The sequence below is a fragment of the Cupressus sempervirens genome, chromosome 5 (assembly GCF_028749045.1).
Source record: "Cupressus sempervirens isolate cs-2001-9-10 chromosome 5, ASM2874904v1, whole genome shotgun sequence".
NCBI classification, from domain to species: domain Eukaryota; kingdom Viridiplantae; phylum Streptophyta; class Pinopsida; order Cupressales; family Cupressaceae; genus Cupressus; species Cupressus sempervirens.
The window spans coordinates 593,891,290-593,911,742 of NC_143122.1; the positions used below are offsets into that span (position 1 = coordinate 593,891,290).

Here is a 20,453-nt window from a genome sequence, read left to right on the forward strand (position 1 = left end):
TCTAACTCATTCAAGTGCCCATTGCATACCATATATTGACCAACACTTACATCATCATTATATTTTCTTCATATCCTCTTCATCAATCAAATGATATGACACTCTACTAAATTAGTATAATGTCTAACCAATTAAGGCTTGACATCATTGACTACATAACAACTGATATGACTCTTTCACATACATTAACAACATTATCATTTGGGGCTAACAATCTCCCCCTTTGGCATTCATGGCAACACATAAACAAATAGGATATTTCATTACATTATGAAATAATCAAATGCTAACACATCTTCAGCTCTCTCACTTTGTTCAAGCTAACAAGTTAAACATTAGGTTCTTCAACTCTACTTCACTTCGACAATTTCTCCCCCGTTGGGTGTGTTAGAGTAAATAATTAATTATTAATTATTTATTCTATTACTTAAGCTTACTTAGGTTAATGCATATTTAATGCATGTAGTGGTTGTTGTTGACAACTCGGGAGTTTTCTCCTTTTTTAGCATATTCCACTTTTTGAGGATATGTGCTGAGTTGTCATTTTTGTCCTCTACCTCCTTCCAGCTTGTTCTACAAGCTTCCATGAGGCCTTTTAATCGGTCTCTCTCTCATTGTAAATTATTCCATTCCATTCACATAGCAATCTCATTTTCCTATTGTGAAATATTTCCTCTTGCATTGTTTGCTTCATGCTCTTGCTCTTTCGGTTTCTCTTCAGCAAGCTATTTGCATGTAGGTGATCTTGGCGACTGCGGAGATGGATTTCATCAACTCCTACATGGTATCAGAGCCTCCCTGCTGCTTCTTGTTTGAAGGATTTGTGAAGCCGTGATTCGAAGTCACAAACCCTAGTTTGTTTGTGCATTTTTTCTTCAAATCAGGGCTAGAGCGAATTTTTGGAGCACTTTCAGCCCAAACGGGCATCACCATTGGATCCGGAAGGCCGTTTGTAGTCAGGATTCATATAAAGCTTTTCATTTTTGGAGACAGGGCAATTTTGGCAATTTTTTGAGGATCCCGGGTTCGCTGCCGTACGGATCGTACGGACGCAGCGCGGATTTTTTTTTAAAAAAAAATTTTTTGGGCGCCGCCGCCGCGCTGCCCGCGCTCTGCCGCGGCTCCTCCCGGCTCCGTCGCTGCCCGACCTCCTCCTGTCCACCGCCCGGGCGCAGCTTCCTTCGCCGACGTAGACAGCGGCGCCGCCGGGTTTTCCTCCCGGGCGCCACCGCCACCAGCGGTTTCCGCTGCTCCGCCGCCCTGCGGCCTCTCCAACCACCGACCGCCACGTGGCTGTGAACATATGTGCTGACATCATATTCCGGTGCGCTGACATCACTTTCCTGGAATGTGACATCACCTTGCCTTAACGGTTTTTTTTCCGGCGACAGGTTTGTGACGGGCATACGGCCGTCAAATTTATGCCAGTGTCTGTAATTTTCTAGCAAGTGTATTTTTTTGAGCAGCAGTCGGTTTTTTGGCTATAACTTGAGCATACAGAGGTCTTTTTCCGATCTGAAAGAAGCGTCGGAAAGCTGACTCAGAGACGGACACATTGCTGCTAGTTTTGCATGATTTTGAGTTCGTTTGAGCTTCCATTTTTGGTGTCAAAGTAGAGGATTTTTTTGCATAACAAATCCAAGTTCTTTTCCAGTTTTTTTGCTCTCCTTAGTTGTTTTTTGTGGTATTTGGGAGATATTTTTGTACGTTTGTGGGGGGGTGTCTTTCTTTTCTGTAATTTACTTCAGTTAAGACCCTTCTACTTCCGTCTTCTTCTTTCTCTCAATGGCGGATCCATCTATATCCCGTCTCACACCATACAACTACCACACATGGAAGGCACAAATGACTAGACTTCTAATGTCAAGAGGTCTATGGTCTTGTCTGGATGAGCATCAGCCTAATCTCCAATGACCTTATGAGATTCTACAGCACAGGAACAAGATGGATGAAGCCATGGGGCTTATTGCACTCAACATTTCAGACAGCTTGTTGTTTCACCTGGATGGTTTGACTACTCCACGGGCTTATTGGCTGAGATTTTAGGCTTTGTTTGGACAAGTGAATGAGTTCCGAGCACTTCAGTTGGATGCAGAATTAACTTCTTTTTCACCTAGTAACTTTCCCACCATTGAGGACTTTCTAGTAAAGTTCAAATCCCTACGTGCAGTTTTACAAGGATGTGGGAAGAACAAAATAGATAATGAGTGCATATTTTTGATACTCTCAAAGCTGAAGGGCCAGTATCAGGTCTTTTCTTCTACTTTCTACTCCACCATGGATGCCCTTGGAGATCGTCATCGGATGCCTTCATTTGAGACATTTTGTGACAGGTTGACTAGGGAACAAGCAAAGATCCAGCAGGTGGATGGCTTTGGCTCTTCCAGCCAAGCATTGGTTGCTCAAAATTCTAAGGGAAAATCAAAGAAGAAAGGCAAATCAAAGAAAGGCACATCTGATCCTCCAGCTAATCCTCCAACAAACCCTCCCAAGGGTAAAGATTCTTCAAAGTTGGGTGAGTCTACCTCCAAGATCAAGAAGAAATCTAGTGAGAACTGCAGCTTTTGTGGCAAAGATGGACATTCGGTTTCTCGGTGTTGGAAATGATTAGAGGCTTTAGAGGCAGCCATGAAGGAGCATAACATTTTAGCTCCTCACTCTTCATCTCCATCTGCAGGGAAAGGTCATGCTCTTACTGCACGAGCTACGCCTTCAGTGCCTTTATGGATTCTTGATTCCGGGGCTTCTCACCACTTAACAAACACTCCTAAGTTTCTTACTTCACTAGCTCCTTCGGCCACCAAACATATTGCAGTTGGGAACTCTTCACAACTTTCAGTTTTGGGTTCTGGCACTATTGCTCTGGCCGGAGGTTCTCTACAAGATGTACTTTGTGTCCCTGATATTTCGATGAACCTTCTGTCTGTCTATCAGATTTTCCACTCTGGCTCTGGGAAGACAGTCGAGTTCTCACCACATGATGTGGTTATTCGGGACCTGCATGATCCAGAGATGATTGTGGCCACTGGGAGTGTTGACTCTGTATCACGTCTCTACAGATTTGATGGATTTGAGTCTTCTGATGACACAAGTTCATGTTTCATTAAACATGCAGATTTAGTAAGCAAACTTTGGCATGAACGTTTTGGGCATGTCAATTACAGATATCTAAAACAATTGAGCACACAGGCACTTGTTCTTGGGCTTCCCCAGATCTCCTGTCCAGATGGTGTTTGTCAGGGATGTGCACTTGGCAAGCAACATAGGGATTCTTTTCCACATGGACGAGCCACTCATGCTTTAGCACCTTTGGAGCTGATTCATAGTGATCTCATGTCATTTCCTACTCCTTCTTTTTCAGGTGCTAGATACGTGCTTACATTCATTGATGACTTCTCCAGACGCACATGGGTGTACTTTCTCAAGTACAAGTCTGATGCCTTTGATTCATTTCGTGTGTTCAAGGCATTTGTAGAGAAGCAGTCTGGGCTTTCTATTCGGCGCATACGCACAGATAATGGGGGGGAGTATGTGAACTAGGCTTTTAGAGATTTCTGCTCTGAGCATGGTCTTCAGCATCAGCTTTTAGTACCCTACACTCCTCAGCAGAATGGTGTGGCCGAGAGAAAGAACCGAACCCTTCGGGAGATGGCTAATTGTATGATCCAGTCTAGGTCCATGGATTCATGTTTTTGGGCAGAGGCAGTCAATTGTGCCAACTACATTCAAAATCGGATGCCTCACAAGGCACTTCACCATATGACTCCTGAGGAGGCCTGGTCCCGTGTCAAGCCTGATGTGTCATCATTCAGAGTTTTGGGAGTACAGCATATGCCTTTGTACCTGCTACTCAGAGGAAAGCAATGGAACCAAAAAGCCGACCATTGATTTTTGTTGGCTACTGTGAGGATGTTAAGGCTTACAGGTTATTTGATCCTGATTCCAGAGAGGTCCTTTTTTGCCGGGATGTCCAGTTTGATGAGAGCCCACCTGCAGTTCATTCCTCACTTCTAGCGCCTCCTCCAGCTCCCACTACTCCCCCTTCATCTCCACCTTGTTTCACAGATGATGAGGATGATGATCATGGTGATCCTGATATCCCTCCACCACAGGATCCTTCCCAGATGCCTAAATGGGCTCGAGCTACTGTTGATGCTGCAGGATCTCTAGCTGGTGACCCATCCACATCCCGTCGCACTCGTTCTCACACTGCAGGCTCTAGTCTTCTGAGTCATGCTATTAGTATTGATTGTCAGACTTTTGCGGAAGCAACAGGACATTCAGAATGGGACAGTGCAATGGAGGAGGAATATTCTTCTTTAATGAAGAACCACACATGGGATCTTTGTTCTCTTCCCAAGGGGAGAAAGCTAGTGCGTTGTAAGTGGATTTATCGCACTAAGTACGCTGCTGATGGTTCCATTGATAAGCATAAGGCTCGTCTTGTTGCGAAGGGTTTTTCGCAAGTCGAGGGTGTTGATTATTCTGAGACATTTGCTCCTGTCGCCAAGATGAATTCTATTCGCCTTGTCTTATCCCTCGCAGCTTCACAGGGATGGTCACTTTATCAGATGGATGTGAAGAGTGCCTTCCTGCACGGTGATATCACAGAGGAGATTTACATGGAGCAACCTCCAGGTTTTGTGTAGGATTCCACCTTGGTTTGCAGGCTTTGACATTCTTTGTATGGTCTCAAACAAGCCCCTAGGGCTTGGTATGAGAAGATAGACTCATATTTACTATCTACAGGCTTCACCCGCTGCCATTCCGATCCCACGGTGTACATTCAGCGTCTTGGTGATAAGATACTAATTCTTGTTTTGTATGTTGATGATCTTATCCTTACAGGTAGTTTGTCATCCATGCTCCAGAATGTTAAGTGTGCACTAATGGACCAGTTTGAGATGACTGATCTTGGTTTGCTGCACTATTTTCTTGGTCTTCAGATTCATCAGTCTCCTACTAGCATTTTTGTGTATCAGCAGAAGTATGCTCTTGACATACTTCGTCGCTTTCACATGCTAGATTGTAAGGCTGCTCCTACACCATTTCAGTCGGGTTTCACTTTGTCTACCTCCTGCTCTTCACCTACAGTGGATGCTACTTTGTATCGGCAGTTGGTTGGCAGCCTTTTGTTTCTGACACACACCTGCCCTGATCTATCTTTTGCGGTTGGCCTAGTCTCTCAGTTTTCTCAGGACCCTCATGAGAGTCATTGGCAAGCTGCCAATCGTATTCTACACTACATTCAGGGCACCCTTATGTATGGCATTCACTATAGTACGGGGACACCACACATTGTTGGCTACACTGACTCAGATTGGGCCGGTGATGTTGATGATCGAAAGTCCACTTCTGGTTTTGTGTTTTCTCTTGGCACCAGTCCCATCACATGGTCATGCAAGAAGCAACATGCTCATGCACTTTCATCTACAGAGGCTGAGTACAGGGCCGCAGTTCTTGCTAGTCAGGAGGCTTTATGGCTTCGTCAGTTGATGACTGAATTTGGATTTCCTCCTGATCGCCCTACTATTTTGTGGTGCGATAATCAGAGTGCCATTCACATTTCTCGCAACCCGGTGGAACATCAGCGCACCAAGCACATTGAGTTGCATATGCATTTCATCCGTCAGTTAATTCAGAATGGTGTTATTGCATTGGAGTACATTCCTACTACCGGTCAGGTTGCAGACCTCTTCACTAAGCCTTTTGCATCGCCCCGCTTTCTTCAGCTACGGTCAATGCTTGGGGTTACGGAAGTTGTCCTTGGGGGGATTGGTTGAGGCCTTCCTTCCTTCACTTCATGTTTTTTTTAGCATGTTGTTTTTACCTCTTTTTTGGGGGAGGGTTTTTCCCATGTGGTTTTCTCTCTTTCCTCGCTTACAGAGGTTGCATTCTTCTTGCATTGTACATGGGTACCTAACATGGCCTCGTTGCCGGGACCCATTTTGCATTTCATCTTAGTTTTGTGAGCTTAAGGCATTTCCCTAAGTTGCACTTAAGGGGGGGTGTTAGAGTAAATAATTAATTATTAATTATTTATTCTATTACTTAAGCTTACTTAGGTTAATGCATATTTAATGCATGTAGTGGTTGTTGTTGACAACTCGGGAGTTTTCTCCTTTTTTAGCATATTCCACTTTTTGAGGATATGTGCTGAGTTGTCATTTTTGTCCTCTACCTCCTTCCAGCTTGTTCTACAAGCTTCCATGAGGCCTTTTAATCGGTCTCTCTCTCATTGTAAATTATTCCATTCCATTCACATAGCAATCTCATTTTCCTATTGTGAAATATTTCCTCTTGCATTGTTTGCTTCATGCTCTTGCTCTTTCGGTTTCTCTTCAGCAAGCTATTTGCATGTAGGTGATCTTGGCGACTGCGGAGTTGGATTTCATCAACTCCTACAGGGTGTACTCTTGTTCAACATCATCTCTGCATATTAACTTGTAGGAATCTCCCTTAGGATATCATCTCTATACAGGTTCCTTTCGTCTAACTTGCTCATCTCTTTGTATAGATTCCCTCAACCTTTGATAACAATGCCAAAAGTAACTATAAGTTCCAATGAGAAACTTATATAACCTTGTAGTTGTACCTTGTACCTTGCATGTACTAATTACATTTACTTCATTCATAGTCACTTTCACAACTTCAGGAAACAATCCCTAAAGAGTGAACTTGCATCAACTCCGCAAAGAAATTTCTAATCATCCATGAATTGATGCAACATGCATCCTTTCTTAGTGAATCTTGGATAGGGGAAGGATCCTTAACTTACCCCTTAGATACTCAAAAGCATCTTTAGGCAATGATTTTGTGAAAATGTCTACAATTTTCTCCTTAGACTTCACATACTCCAATCTTACTTGCTTCTCTTGTACTTCTCCCTCAAGTAGTAATACTTGATAGATATATGCTTGGTTTTTGCATTCATCACATGATTCTTAGATATGTTAATTGCACTTGTGTTGTCACAATAGATAGTAACAGGTTTGGTGACTTCCTCTTGCATTCCTTCCTACAGTTGCTTGATCCAAAGAATATTTGATCAGTTAATAGTAGTATCAACATAGTCAGCTTCAATTGTAGACTGTGATATACAACTCTATTTCTTGCTTAACCATGTAATCGATCTTTCTCCTAAAAAGAAAGCTCCACCTCTAGTGTGTTTACTGTCATCAACATTTCCAGCCCAATCAACATTAGTATAAACTTCAAGCTCAAAATCATCTTCTTGCTTGTACCACAATCCATAGTCTTTTGTTCCTTTCAAGAATCTGAATATCTTCTTAACTGCAGTCATATGTGTTTCCTTAGGATTAGAGGAAAACCTTGCAACTATACCAACTGCATGTGCAATATCAGGTCTACTATGTACAACATACTACAACTTCCCAATCATTGATCTGTATTGCATCTCATTTACTTCGGCATTATTGTCTCCTTAGATAATTTGCACCCAATGACCATGGGTGTGCCAAATAGTCTTGACTCATCCATACCAAATGTCTTAAATATCTCCTTAATGTACTTATATTGAGTCACATATATATCACTTTTTGGTTTTATGAACTTGCAAACCAATGAAAAACTTAATCTCACCAAACATAGACATCTCAAATTCTTTACTTATGTGATCAACAAATGATTTGCATAAAAATATCATCTACAAATATCTTAGCTGTCAATAAGCTGTTTTTAGCTTCACTTTTCAAGTATAGGTTACTGTTCTCACTTGTTCTAAAAAATCCAATCTTGATCAAATATGAATTCAATCTTTCATACCATGCTCTTAGTGCTTGCTTCAATCCATATAGTGCTCTATTCAATTTGCATACTAGGTGCTTCTGATTTGGCTCAACATCAATGACAACATAACAACTGATATGACTCTTTCACATATATTAACAACATTATCAGTTGGGGCTAACAAAAAGATGTGAGGCAATGTTGCGTTGAAGCAAGAGAAAATTAGAGGCTCAAATCAAAAGAAATATTTTATAATTTAGAAGAATTCTGACTAGTCTTTTGTGAACAGTGCATTTGTCCTAAAAGATTGCCAACTTGAAGAGCTCAAATTAGTTAGAAGCGAGTTTTTTGTCTTCATTGTTTCATATAGTAGGTAACAATGCAGAATGCAAGCAAATAACAAAGTAGTCTTATTTGACAAAGTTTCAATAATGATCATCAAAGCACCTCTTTCAGCACAAAAATTAGTGTTCTGAGGGACATGTTCCCACAGTTTCCCGGATTCAGCCCAGGTTTTTACCTAGAACCTAGATTCACTGTGGCTACAATAGTAAGTCTTGATTTTTTTGAGAAACATTAAGCCCTTGTTGGCACTGGTATCTTTTGGGAAGTATAAGAAGAGGAAAGGACCTTCAGATTGTAAGATTGACCTCTTTGTGAGATGTTAGACCGACCTTATCTTTTTAAACACCTGATTGTTAAGGAAACAGTGTTTGAACATCATAGTTTGAATTGTGGTGGGAGGTGATGCGATAGGGATAAGATGACTGAAAGGGCATGGCTTTTTTTTAATACTTTTCCAGTCCCCTCAAACTCAATAGACTCTGCTATTTATATCTATTTTTGTGACACATCTGACAAGTTTTCTTTATGGGTGGCAATATGTAGACCTTATTGGGATTGATAATATTTTTCTCAAAGTACAACTTTTAGAAATTTGCCTCTTACAAAATTGATTTCCTGGAGAACTTTTTTCCTACATTTATAGATTTTATTTTACTTTTTTCGTTTTTGTATTCTTCATGGTGAAATTCAAACTATGCATGCTACATGCTAAATACCGGTATATTAAAGTACAACATCTCTAGTGCCTCATTAAAAATTTTATTTTCTAATCTTCATACATAGGAGTAACTATGATCTCTTCACAAATGAAAACATGGCCATGAATGACTATCTGCATGAAAATTTGAATTCTAAGATTTGGTTTGTCTAAACTTTGATTGCTTCTATTTTCCTTGAATTTTTTATTCCAAGTTGAAATGAAAAAACATAGTTTACCAAGGTATTATGGATGTGCTTATCTAGAAAAGTGATACTTTTATCATTATGTACTACATTCAGTTCTGCATAGAGATAACTGTGGATGGAGATTTTCTTTTACCTCTAAACCATAATAAGAGTTCTTATCAAGGCAGTCGTACAATAAATCATTCATTCATCTGAAGGTTGATGTTTTATTATTCAGATTTGAAATCTTGGACTGTTGATTCCATGGTCTTATTAACATGAACTTGTGGTTCATATTCATAGAATGAAATAATGTTTTCTTATTTAGTGTCTCTCTTCCACGAGAGCATAATAATTCTTGGTATGATGATATTTGATTAGAGAAATGGTTTTCTAACAGGTGCCATCTTCAAAGTCTATGACCATGGGGAACCGCCTAATATTATCTTGTGAAGTATTCTCCTTGCACATGCAATATCTATGATTGTTTGATCTGTCACAACATACAAAAACATAAGCACTCACCGTTTAATGCAACCGATTAAATTTCACTAGTGTTTAAATATGTAGAAGAGTTTACAAGGATTTGGTGTTGTTCAAGCTTCCTATCTTGTGTGGATTTTGGGGCTTCAAATTTGACATTTTACAGCACTTTCATCAAGTGCAGCATGCTCTTATGTAAATATGTAATTACTTAATATTTAAGTTGTGTTGTGGTAAGTTAAAATGGGTAGAATGAATGTGTTTGCACTTTGGTTTTGTTGACACAAAGTAACTTTTTTTTCATAAGTACATAGATGATGTATATGTTTAAAATAAGGGTGGTTTTGTAGAAGCAAAGATAAAAATAGTGAGAGAAGTATGCATGTAGTCCATTGACCATTCGACATGAATTAAAGCTAGAACTTAAGGAAACTTAGATTGTAGCTGGATTAAAAAGGGTAGTTTTTGTAGAGGCAAAGATAAAATTAGTCAGAAAAAGAATTACATATGTAGTCTATTAGGTGTGAATTAGTTGGAAAGTTTAATTGTAACTACTAATTTACAACACAAAAAGCTTGCCCATGTACTTTTGTTAATGGTGGGTCAATGCCCTACGGCAGTGAGTATACAATCTTAAAAGTTTTTGCCTAATCCAACTATCTATTATCTCAAATAATCCAATAGGTGTTTTCATGTCTGTTAGCCTTTTTGGCCTAATCCAACTATCTATTACCTGAAGTACTTTCTAATATGCCAATAGGTGTTTTCACGTCTTTTAGCCTCAAATCATTGTCGTTAATGAAAAAAAGCTATTACAGTTGATTTTGAAGACTTTTGCAGTATGCTATATAATGATGGAAACAATCAAGAAAAATCCTGGAAAAAACTGAGGTATTGGCTTTTGATTGTATAAACTATGTTGGAATAGCGAATTAAAAACCAAAATTTGGATACGTTCTTCCAAACCAATTGCGACCAACTAATTCCTGTCTATTGAGAAGTTTCTAAAAATAAACTTATTCAAGGAAACTGCAATAAATTTTAGAAACCTCGCAGATGTAAATTACATTAGTAACAATGATCAAATTTGGTATCCATTTCGGTACCCTTTCGAGGCTGTATAAAGTCTAGGCTCACAAATCCTGTCAGTTTGAAGAATCTCTGCTATATTGGAAAAAGGCCAGGTCCAGGTTGCATTTTATTGTTAGCATTTTGTATGGCGACTCTCTTCCAGCGAATATGATGTTGGTCAATGCTTGAAGAACTTTTAATCTCCATGAGGCTAAACATTAAATGAATTGGGCATGCAGTTATAGTAATGTGCTAAAGTATGGATGGTGTTGTGATCGTGCATGTGGGAAGGTATACAATATTGAATACTCTTCAAAGTGGGGATTTAGTGGGGAGCGGGGAAAATGTCCATCACGATTGCTGTAATACAGCCTATTTCCCACATCGCTGTAAGTGTACTAGCCGTGATTGATTAAAACCATAACTTCCATTAACAATGGATTGGTACCCCATCACGCATGATAATAATATTGCTATTATTAAACGAATAATATCTCGTTGAGGTTTGGTCAATGTGTTAGTTGGCATGGACTTAAAAAGTCTCATTCTACTATACTCAAATATCCATTGCATGTAATCACTAAACTAAGACTCAGTGGAAATGAAAGAGTGAAGTATCACTGCATGATGGACAATAAACCTAGTTAATAATGAGAAAAACCAAACAATCTGAGTGTTAGGTTCGAATTACAAGGTTCTCATAATTTTGGTTGATGAATGATTATTGGTCTCACAAAGCAAGTAAAGTGAAGTTAAAAGCTTTTTTCCAATCAAACTTACAATGAAAGTAATTGCATTAATGAAATTAGTAGAAGGAAAACCACAATCTTAAGGAGATAGCAAACTAGCCATCTAGTAATTATTTTTCTGTCTCTAGATTTGAGATGTTGTCTAGGATGTTCTAGAATACAATTTACATTTGATATGAATGATATTAAATGTGTTAGTCTAGGAATGTTATTAAATTATGACATTAAATGTTTTAGTCTAGGAATGTTTTACACAACCCAAGTTCATAAATTGTATAAATGAAACAAATTCTAGAAACAAACTACAATATTCTCTCCATATTACGAGATATAACAGCAGCTCTTTTTCCCATTCAAAGCCATTTGGCTCTCCAAAAATTGATGGCTTATGAAGGTCAAAGATGCTTAGTTCTCTTTATACATAGATGGAAGATGCTTTAATTCTATTATTCATAAGAAGTTTTTCCTTCGTTAACAACATTTTAATAGTTTTGTAGAGGGACCCCATCTAGACAATTACTTAAAATAGTTCTCTTAACATCAGTAGGAAAAAGCCTTGTGGCTTGTTATCAAGCTTATGAGGTAGTCCTATAAGGTTTTGTAGATCTAACAATTTGCATGTTAATAATCTATCACATACTTGTATGACTTAAAGAGGATGAGTAGTATTTCCCTAGAGTATTATGCTCCTTATTTTGTTGGATCCTTGCCAATTTAATCTTATTTGTTGTCTGTTTTTTGATCTTATGCTTTTTGATTGCCTTTTTCTTCTTTAAGTTTACTTTGTGTATTTCTTGCATGTATCTTTGCACTACCTTTTTCTTCTTTGTTACACTTTTTTGCACCCCTATACAACATTCTTACCCTTTTGTCGACATAAATATATTAATTATTTTAAATACAATACTATCAAACATTAAACAATTGAACTACAATAACAAAAAGATTAGTATGTAGGGAAAAGTATAACATCTCAAAGATCTTAGAGTAGATATACAAGATAGATATATAGTGGATGCCAATTTGGATGAGAAACTCAATTTATAATAATTTAACCATTGTCAAGACTAGTAGTCAATCATATCACCAAGACTTATCAATTTTGTAATTTTGATCAATATAACTCTAGTCAAGTGCAGATGCTTAACTTTGTCTGCTAAATTTTATCTAATACATAATAATTTGAATGTTGAGCTTTTGGATTGTGCATTCTTATGCATTGTCTGCATAATATACAACATACATAGATAACACAATTGTTTGCATGCAAAATGTATGAATACAAAAAGCTTGCTAATATATTTCCAAAGATTTTATGCTTTTGTTTTGTTCTATATAACAAGCATGGTGGATAATTGTTATTCAACAATTGTAGTAGTGAAGAAATATCTTAACAGAGTTGGCTTAACAATCATTTTGTAAATCCTCTAACAAGGTGACATTTTTAGATTGAAGTGTTTTAAGACCTCTAACAAGGCCACTCCTCACAGGGTGATTCAAATCTTTTAACATGATCACACCTAACTGTGTGTTTTGTAACTTTTAACAGGATTGGCACCTAATAGGGCTCACTTTAAAAGAATGAAAAATTGTAATTAGTTGCATTGGTGGTTTTTCCAAATTGTGTTTCCACATTAAATCTTGGTGTCTCATGTATTCATGTTATTTGCTTACTACTTTATCTTTCTGCAACTAAGTTACTAAAGGTTAATACACATTATCTCAAGATTTCTTTGTTCATTGAGTTATAGTGAATATCTAGTTCTAACCGAGCTGCAAGGATTTCAGTTAATAAGAAGTTTGTATTGACATCTAAGGGATTTATAATTGTTTTAGTGGTAACTGATTTTCCCCTCCCCTCTTAGTTACTCTTATATTTCCAACAAACATATGAACTTATATCTAAGCTTTGTAAGGTTTTATGATGTATTATGCATTTGGTTATTAATCATTAAGGGTGAGTTTGATATTGTATAACAAATTTCCTTTATTGGAGATTGTGAACTCAAAGCCAACTTGCATACTTTGATGGCTATATATGTAATTTCATTAAAGTCTTGTAAGGTAGTATCAATTTTGTAGTATGCTTAGTTGACAAAGAGGATAGCTCAAGAGTTGCAAGTTTGGTTTGTAATTTGGAATATTTTGACCATAGTTGGGAAGGCCTTACAACTTGACATGTATTTGGTTCATTGGATGTAATTCAAGATTTGTTGTTAATAAAGAGAGTTTGTTTCAATTGTATATTGGTTACTTTTGTTGTGGTTGTTATTTTATGGGGGCTTAGTACTACATAAGAATGTGAGTGTTTCCAAGACTTTTGGTTTGAAGAAGGTAGAACTTGTGGTTAAGGTTTGTATTGATGAAAGGCGGTCTAAATTGAAGAAGCTACATGATCTTGTGATTAAGAACTGAGCTAAAGGAAATAAATCTTCTAATTAGATGATGGCATGCAACATGTATGATTCATTTGATCTTGAATGTAGCAGTAATAATAGATTTGAGATATTTGATGGAAGAGTTTGTTTCAACAATAAGCTTGGGAAGTCTTCTACATTGATTGATGAAGAGGATTTATGGGTTAATAATAAGCATGGGATTTATGTTCTATGAGAGAGATTTATTCATGTGTAACATGAGAGCAAGAGAAGCCCTAGTATCAGCTCTTCCAGAGAATGAATACAATTAGCTAAAGTCACTTGAAACATCTTATGAAATTTGGAAAGCATTAGAATCTACTTTTGAAGGTGATACAATGCAAAGAGAATGAGATTGCAGAATTGGATGTGCATTTCAAGATGCTAAGATGATGGAAGAGGATAACGTAAGTAGTTATATTGTTAGAATATAAAAAATTGTTGCATGAATTCAGTCTCATGGTGGAGCCAAGGAAGAAGATGAAGTAAAATGGAAGATCTTGAAAAGTTTGATACCACCATTCAAGCAAGTAGCTTGGATGATTCAGCTCATAATGCCTTGCACTAAATATTTCACAAAGGAAATGTTGCTTGGAAGATTAGAATCTATAGAAGTAGATCTAAGACAGTCTGGAGATCTAGCTAGAGTTGAAACAACTTTTAGTCCCCTAAACATTTGACCTAATATGACAAGGAGTGCAAGCACATATGGAGATTTTGCTGGTAGCAATAGATTTGATGAAGACAAGAAGATTGAGGAAGGAATAACCCTTCTTGTGAGAAGAGAAAATGATGGTAAGAAAATCTTTAAATGTTGGACTCGTGATGAATTTGGTCATTATGGATCTAAATTTCCTAAAAGAGAGAAAAAGTACAAGGGAAAGATTAAGCCTAGAAGAGATAGAGATAGAAATTGTTTGTATGCAAATGAAGATGAAGAATTCGATGAGAAAGGTCAAAGTGAAAGTGATGATGAATTAGGATTTGTGGCTATCAAGGAAGATGATCTTGATAGAGAAATTAGAGAAGAAAAGAGCTCTAATTTCCCAAGTGGAAAAGAAATTTCATTGGATAGTTGACAGTGGTTGTTCACATCACATGACTGGTGATATGAATAAGTTTGTTAAGTTCAAGAATCATGATGGAGGTATTGTTAGAGTTGGTAACAATGCAAGCTATCATAAAACAAAAATTGGATCCATTACTCTTTATGGTAAAACTAACATAGGTGATGTTTATTTTGTTGATGGATTGAAGCATAACTTGTTCAATGTTGGAAAATTGGTGGACAAGTGTTATTAGTTGCAAATCATTGAGAATACCTGCATTATCAAAGACAAAGATGATAAGTTGATTGTAATAGACACAAGATCTAGAGGTAATGTATTTCAGTTGAATCCTACTGAAATGACATGTTTGGTAGCTAAAGTGGACAACAATTGGTTGTGGCATAGAAAATTCTGTCACATAAACTTTGATAATATTGTGAAGGTTAGTAGCATGTTTGTAGTTAGAGACTTGCTTAAGATTATAAAGTCTACTATTGTTGTGTGTAAAGAATGTATTTTGGCTAAATAGAAGAAAGTATCACTTCCTAGAAAGAAGTTGACTACCACAGAGAAGCTGGAGATCATTCACACATATGTGAGTGGTCTTTTTAGAACAAGAAGATTCTATGGTGAAAGGTACTTTATGATTTTTGTTGATGATTTCACTAGAATGATATGAGAAATATTTCTTAAAGAGAAATCTAAAGCTTTTGAGAAGTTCAAGATATTTAAGAATAGAGTTGAGAATAAATTTGGTGTTAAGATAAAGTGTGAGAGATCTGATAGAGGAGGATAATTCACCTCTAGAGAGGTTTACATATATTGTGAAGAGAATGGAATCAAAAGATAGCTATCTTCACCTAGAACACTTGAGCAGAATGGGATTGCTCAAAGAAGGAATAAGTTAGTAGCAAAAGCAACAAGAGCAATGTTGTTTGAGAATGAATTTTTGAAGACATTTTGGAGAGTAGTAAATACAATAGTGTACACTCTGAACAAAGTACAAATAAAAAAAGGTATGAACAAGACACCTTATGAACTATAGTCTATTTCGTCGCTTTCCCTGGTCCAAGCTAAAGTGATATTACCTCATTTGCCAGCGATGCTCATCAAAATTTTGACGTAAACCTTCATAGTGGTGCATCAAAATTGCAATGAATCCAATTCACATTTCTCCTCCGGTGGCATACACGCGACGCCAAAGTGGACCCATTTTGCGTCAAAATTTTGACCAAAACATTTCATTTTTGCCAAAATTGCGACGAAAGTGTTTTATATTTTTCCATCGGTGCCATACTCGTGACGCCAAAATGAACTAGTTTTGCGTCGAAATTTTGACCAAAATATTGCATTTGTGTCAAAATTGAGACGAAGATATGTAGAAATTTCGACGAGCTATCCCATTTATTGTAAAAGCTTTGCTCTCATAGGAGCCTTCTAAATTGCACAAAACTTGATTCTAAAGAATAATTGCTCAGTGCATGAGAGTTAGGGTATCGTGCACATTTCTACCTCCACACCATTATTTTGTTTGTCACATGATTTATTTCATACAAAACAACGGGAAGGAGGAAGAAATGTGCACGATATCCTGAGTCTCCACCGAGCAATTATGCTTTACAACTCAAATTTTGTGCAGTTTAAAAGGCTCTTGTGAGAGCAAAGCCTTTGCAATAATTGGCACATCACCTCTAAATTTTGGTTCTTGCAAGGAAGAATAAAATTAGGAAAGAATTATTTATCAGGAATGAAAGCCAATAATTTCATCTATTTTTCAAACAGATAAATGTGACAGAAAAACTTATAGTCCCAATCACATCATCATAAGAGCGCATATATAACTATAACTATGTCTAAAACCAACATAATTTACAAATATCCACAATCCAAATATTATCCTTTGATGTTTTCTTTAATGCAAAGTTTTAAGTCAAATATGTTATCGCCTTGGATGTAATACCAAACTGTCATTAGGCTAAAGACTACAACAAGATTTACGATTTACAAATGCAAGGAGAACTACCCAACCAAAGTAGAAAATGACATGAAATGTTAACAATCTATCAATTAACAATCTAGATGAAATATTTCTAGCAATTGAACTGTACATTATAGAAACAAAAAATTGCCTTAAAATTGACACCTCACCAGTTGTTCATTTGCATCCGTAATGGCTTCACAAAAGTTGAAAGCTTACGATTTGTCAACAACACAAAAGGCACTCGTAGTTCAGCTGCATCAATAAAACTAAAGTAATTCAATTGCACGGTGAGGGCAAGAGGAGGAAGAAATGTGCACGATATCCTGAGTCTCCACCGAGCAATTATGCTTTACAACTCAAATTTTGTGCAGTTTAAAAGGCTCTTGTGAGAGCAAAGCCTTTGTAATAATTGGCACAACACCTCTAAATTTTGGTTCTTGCAGGGAAGAATAAAATTAGGAAAGAATTATTTATCAGGAATGAAAGCCAATAATTTCATCTATTTTTCAAACAGATAAACGTGACAAAAAAACTTATAGTCCCAATCACATCATCATAAGAGCGCATATATAACTATAACTATGTCTAAAACCAACATAATTTACAAATATCCACAATTCAAATATTATCCTTTGATGTTTTCTTTAATGCAAAGTTTTAAGTCAACTATGTTATCGCCTTGGATGTAATACCAAACTGTCATTAGGCTAAAGACTACAGCAAGATTTACGATTTACAAATGCAAGGAGAACTACCCAACCAAAGTAGAAAATGACATGAAAAGTTAACAATCTATCAATTAACAATCTAGACGAAATATTTCTAGCAATTGAACTGTACATTATAGAAACAAAAAATTGCCTTAGAATTGACACCTCACTAGTTGTTCATTTGCATCCGTAATGGCTTCACAAAAGTTGAAAGCTTACGATTTGTCAACAACACAAAAGGCACTCGTAGTTCAGCTGCATCAATAAAACTAAAGTAATTCAATTGCACGGTGAGGGCAAGAAACTGTCAATATCGATTATGGAGTTGCAGATAGGTAAGCGATAAACATAAAAAGGTAGTACAAGATTTTAATAGTAATTGTGTTTATTTTATTGTTTTACTGGATGAAAAATTTAGTGCTAATGTGTGTCATTTGTCTTGTTAAGTGTGTTGATATTTGATTTAGTTTAGTTTGGATCACTTTTCACTTCATTATTCTTACATATAGTTATTGCATTTTTTTGCAACTAGAAAGAAAGATTTAGTAAACTAACTAAACCTTTCATAAAATGATGAATTACATGGATCCTTTAGAAACTCAATAATTGCAATTAAATAGCTGAAACTTGGACATCATGTATCATTCAGGGATTGCAAATGGATTTAGAAATTATTCTAAAATATTGTGTTTGTAGAAAAACACAAGAAAAGATGTGCAGTCAATAGACACTTAATAAAACTGATTTAAGTGCAAGTACTATGCAACCATTGAGAAATCCAAGTATGCTTAAGGGTTGAGGGTAGTAGGGAGGAATTATGTACATAGTGAATAGTAGTGCAACATAGATTTTCTATGAGGGGCACTATGTTATACAAAGTTCTACGTTACGGGCACTTTGTGGAATAAGCAATGACAAAGAATTAGGGCATCATTTAGGTATTCTAGGTGGTACTGCAAAATTGATAAAAATTTTGCCACATGGTCTGGAGAGAGAAAGAAATTCCACATCCTTCAATCTAACCTTAGTTCTCTTTTGAAACTCTGAGTGGATTTGTGTGTTAAAGCTTTGCTAGCATTGATTGTAATAGCAAGAATGGATATTCAAAGACTATTGCAATGAAGGAAGTATGCTAGTAGAGATACAAATGGTTTTGGGGAATATCAATAAAGATGGAATACAAGCCTTATGATCCTCTCAAGGTGATGGGATTGGGCCTTAAACTCATCCTGTACAATGCTTGAGCATATCCCAGTGTAGCTCCAACAGACCAACCAATTGATTCATACTGCATCTGAAACTCATACCTACAAAATCAACATTAGAATGAATCATTCAACATTGACACAAGCCTTAAGAAAAATAATGTCGCAAATTATTGATTCTTCAAACTAAACTTGATAACCAATTCCAAATAGGGGTATAAATAATTGCAATAAATTGTAGGAACTATTTCAGCGCAAATTTGTGACTTATAGGTAACAAGCTAGTCAGTTAGACAAATCATGTATTATATTTTTATGAACTTTTTTGTTCAATAGTTTCTTGGTTAGATCAACATTTTAAATCATACACTATGATCCATCATCAAAATAAATGAGTCAGAAATTTAATTATATAAACTTTTGCAAGAGATTTTGCATTACCTGCATTTCTCTGGGAGTTTAAGCTTCTGGAAGTTGAACCAAGAGTCACCAGTTTCTGCAATGACAACTGTCTCATTTGATAGCATGGCCTAAAAATAAGAAGTGTTTACTCATTAATCTATAGGAACAACAACAAAACCAAGGATTGAAGTACCAACTGAACCATAAGTCATTTTGTGATATGTAGTGATTCTCAATAATTTTACTTGGATGTGTTTGAATAACAATTTGACTCTAAGAGCCTCGTTTGGAGCACCTTTCAAGGGAACATTGTGAGGCACAAATATATGCTAATAATTATTGAAGGCCATTGTATTATGCTTCAACTTCTTTGTGATGGCTTCTAAGAAGTCTTTCATTAATATACCCCCAAAAGTAGGTCCATTTGTGATGGTTACCAGATTAGGCTACACAATTATAGCTTTCTCCTTCTTCAAGAGTAATGAATATCCCATTGAGCTATATTTATTAAAAATGCGCCCTGCAAATAAGTAAGCATCTACAGACTCAACTATTTTAGCACAGAATGTAGTATCGACTACACCCCAGTAAGTTCTTATGAAATGTGGAAGAGTCTCTAAAACTTTACCCTTAGTTGATGGCATTGCAGCCACAACATAACCTGAAGCATTTTTCAATTCCGTAAATGCATCTTTTGCCTTAACAACCCTCAACTTTGGACCCCTAACCAACACTTGCTTAACTGTTGCATTTAGGAACTCTATAATTGTTTCCACAGCTACTTCCAAACTTCTTGGATTGCTTAGCCTATAGTTCATGCTAGCCAAAAAAACTACTAGAAAAACAAGTTACAAGTGGCTTCAAATGCAATGAGCAATGCAAGAGTTTCATGACATACAAACCTTGCTTTCAATTTAATTAATGGATTTTGTGACCCACCAAGACCTTTCAAACATTGGGAAACTATAAGAACATGTCATGGTGAAACAAAACAAAAAGCACACTTCTAAATTCATTTTGCAAAGGGTACACACACATTAAGAAACAATGAAAAGGGTATAAAGTTTACACATCAACCCAATGTCTTGAATGATAATTTAAACCTTACTACTGTCAAACAAAGTATTGGAAATAGTGTGTGTGGTGAACCTTGCATGCTAAAAGATATATGCTTTGTATATACCTTAGGACATGATACAAGCTGTTTCACAAGCAACACTAAACATTCCAATTTTTTTCTTGTTTACTAGAGTGATGATAAACTAAATGCAAAGTAGAAGTAGTGCAACATAATAGATGATTAGTATCTAGAATTTTTAATACTGAAAATTATAAAGAATGTAATACTCATAAGTGTCCCTACCTAAGAGAATGCAACCCAAGTTTATCATGATCTTTGCAGCATTC

At 36.5% G+C, this 20,453-nt stretch overlaps 1 pseudogene; it reads right to left on the bottom strand.

Moving 5' to 3' along the window:
• Positions 1-18,625: 18,625 nt before the first annotated feature.
• LOC149557324 (pyruvate decarboxylase 2-like) lies at positions 18,626-19,864 on the bottom strand (annotated as a pseudogene).
• Between the last annotated feature and the right edge of the window lie 589 nt (positions 19,865-20,453).